Here is a 3,515-nt window from a genome sequence, read left to right on the forward strand (position 1 = left end):
GTTGTCTGGAGAGAAGACAAAAGGCTATACTGGATGTGTCGAGTGCTTGGATGACACCGATGCGGTAAATCTGCCAAATAACTCAAAGATAGTTTATATGGGACACCATAGGTTCCTACCCAAGTATCACCCTTACTGCAGGAACAGAAAAGATTTCAACGGTACTATTGAGAAACACTTAGCTCCAAAATATCGAGACGGGTCTACGATACTTTGAGAACTCAACAAACTAGAGGTTGTCCTTGGGAAGGGGGACAATGCAGTAGCAGCGCCTGATGGAAGCGTTTGGAAGAAAAAATTGGTTTTTTAGAAACTACCTTATTGGGCATTTCTGAGTGTATGCCACTGTCATGATCCCATACACATCACTAAAAATGTGTGCGCTAACACTCTTAACACCTTGATGGACACTAGAGGGATATCGAAGGATTCACTAGCCACATGCTTGGACATGCAACACTTGGGAATCAGGAAGGAGCTGCATCCCATGGAGCTAGAGAATGGCTAGTTCAAACTTCTGGTTGCGTCATGTATATTGAAGAAGGAAGAAAAGTGTGCGCTTATTTCTTTCTTCAATGAACTCAAAGTCCCGACGGGCTACTATGCGAACCCAAAGAGGCTAGTGAACATAAGAGAACTCAAGTTCAACTATGGCCCTATGAAGGCCCATGACTGTCATGTCATTATGACTCAGCTGCTCCCTGTTACCCTGCGTGGTATCCTCCCCCCAAAGGTCCGTGCCCTAATCATAAAGCTTTGCTCGTTCTCCAATGCGATCTCAAAAAAGGTCATTGATGTGTCCATGCTAGAGCAGCTGCAGCGAGACATAGCCGAAACTCTCGTTAGGCTTGAGATGCATTTTCCGCTGACTTACTTTGATATCTCATTGCATCTGCTCATTCATCTTGTTGACCAAATTAGAGCCCTTGGCCCAATGTACCTGCATCAGATGTTCCCTTTCGAAAGATTGATGAAAGTTTTCATAAGGTATGTTAGGAACAGATTCAGGCTAGAAGGGGGCATGGTTCAAGGATGGTCAATGGAGGAGGCCATTGAGTTCTGCACATATTATCTGGACATCAAAAGGGTCGAAGTGCCAGAATCTCATCACGAGGGAAGACTACGTGGCCAAGGAACTGATGAGGACATGACACCCATGCATATGACCATGTTTGGCACATGGTATGGAGGGGTAGGAGGCCAGGAAGAGTGTCCAAGTCAAGATGGATGTCCGAGGCTAATTCTGTTCGAGTCCCCGAGGTGGAGGCCCAAAGCAACTCAAGTTTGAGTCTGGCTCAGCCTCCAGGACCAGTCTACCTTAAACTGGTCACCCAAGATGCATCCGGACTCCGTTTTCGACAATCCACATATGGTTGGAAAGATAATTTGATAAGGAAGCCAATCCAAGTCGTTTCACATCAAAAGACCTTCGAAATCAACAGAAATCATCAAAATAAGTCAGCATTTAGAATCTACCAGGGTGCTACGACACCATCTTTTGGTCTGTTGGACCGTGTATCATGTTTAGGCCCATTAGGGGGCGCGTCCAGGGGGTGACGCCCAAGACTCTATAAATAGCAGTTGTCGCTCTCCTTAGGGTTTGGGTTTTGTTTAGTCCTTGATTTTCTCATGAAACAAACATCGTTTTGCTGCAACTGTCGCCGCCAAGGTCCCTTGCTATGAACCAGGGCCCCAGTTCTTGATCTTGTTCGCCTATGGCGATTAGTCCTTTCAAATAAAGACTTGAACTCTTTGTCATTATGATAAGCCTCATATTTATTTGCAATTTCAGATTGCGTTTATCTCGTTCTTGCTTGTGTTCTCGATTAGCTTGCAGGAAAGCCTTCTCAGCGAGGTCAATCACGTTCGCGTGGTTGATAACCAATGGAGTGGTGGTGTAATGGTTGCGGGGGTCCGAATCAGTCTAGGTTTGAAGCCTAGATCATGAACGTCGAGTCTCCACCAATCGACGCTATCATACCTTTCGGAAGATCAGGCCTAGTCTACATCAGGAACGATCAGGGAGAAATCTGTTACAGTAGACGACCCTATTTCTTTCAGACAGGCATAGTTCGCTGTTCTCCAGCAAGCCGAGGGTGTGATGCCATATATTGACAAGCACAGGCAATCCCTGCAAACTCTATATCTGAGTAGGTCACAAGCTTGGTTGGGTAAAAAACATAAGGAAGAATTTGTCAGCTGGTTGCGACGTCGCTTGCTTGGAATAAAGTTGGATAATCAACTAGATGCCTTAGCCAAGGGACCTTCGAGTACATATCTTAAGTACCAAGGGTATGAGATCAATGAATTCACATTTTACATAAAAAAGCAAGATGGAAAGAGCACATACCAAAATTGTGGTGTTCATTTTGATACTCACAACGAAAACGGCAACGTGCAGGCGACATACTATGGTTTCATAGAGAAGATATGGGAGCTAGCCTACGGTCCGTTGAAGGCAGCTCTTTTTCGCTGCCAGTGGGTCTGGCTCGAGAAAATCAACACTAACAATGAAGGGTTCACTACCATTGATCTCACTAAGACCGCATATAGAGATGACCCATTCGTCCTTGAAAGAGATGTTATGCAAGTCTTCTATACAAGGGACAACAAGACAAAAGAAGGCTAAAAGTAGTCCTAGAAGGGAAAAGGAAGATTATCGGTGTCGATGGAGTGATAGACGAAGAAGACTACAGGGGCTATCAAGAAATGCCTCCATTCAGGGCGAACGTACCCCTACCTATCCTTCAAGAGGGTGACGAACCTGCTTACATACAAATTGATCACAATGAGACCCTCATTGTTGATGCACCTAAAGATAGTTAGATTATTGTTAACTATGTAATCATTATGCCGAAGTTGTATCAGTAATTCGCACTGAATATTTAATTTATATTTTATGCGCATCTCTACAATTTAATTATTGACTATGTAATCAAATATTAAGATGATGTTCACAAACACTATTATTTGATAATTATAGACCATTAATTAATTATCATAGAATTAAATAATCAAGGCATGTTAGTGTGCGTGGCCTGATCGATCCCGACAGTGATTTCGATAGTAATTAATGTTTATTTAGCTAGGTTTTCAAGGTCGTAGTTTAATTGGGTTCTAGTTTTAATATGTACGGCTTTGTGTGTTTAATTATTGGCATGCATGTAATTCGTGTAACATTTGTTGGGCAACTAGAAATATACATTCCAATGTCGTATTGGTCTCAAAATTATTCTCAGGCTTGTATGTGCCATGTGTGAAGAAAACACCTGGTTTGCTACTTTCTGAGGTTTAATTGAATTTTCGCGCGACGATACCTATTAATTATAGGTTGAACTAAGTCTACCCATGAAAAGATTTGAAATGGTGCCAAACTTTTACACAGGCTCTAATGTGGCCTAGGGATAAGAATTTTGTGGAGGTGGATAAAAAAATCTATTGGGTCCAAGATGAAATTCACCCTCTTTTGTCTCATTTGGCATAGAGAAAAATATAATAAATAAAAAAATATCAGA

The sequence above is a fragment of the Miscanthus floridulus genome, chromosome 8 (genome assembly GCF_019320115.1).
Source record: "Miscanthus floridulus cultivar M001 chromosome 8, ASM1932011v1, whole genome shotgun sequence".
Taxonomy (NCBI): Eukaryota; Viridiplantae; Streptophyta; class Magnoliopsida; order Poales; family Poaceae; genus Miscanthus; species Miscanthus floridulus.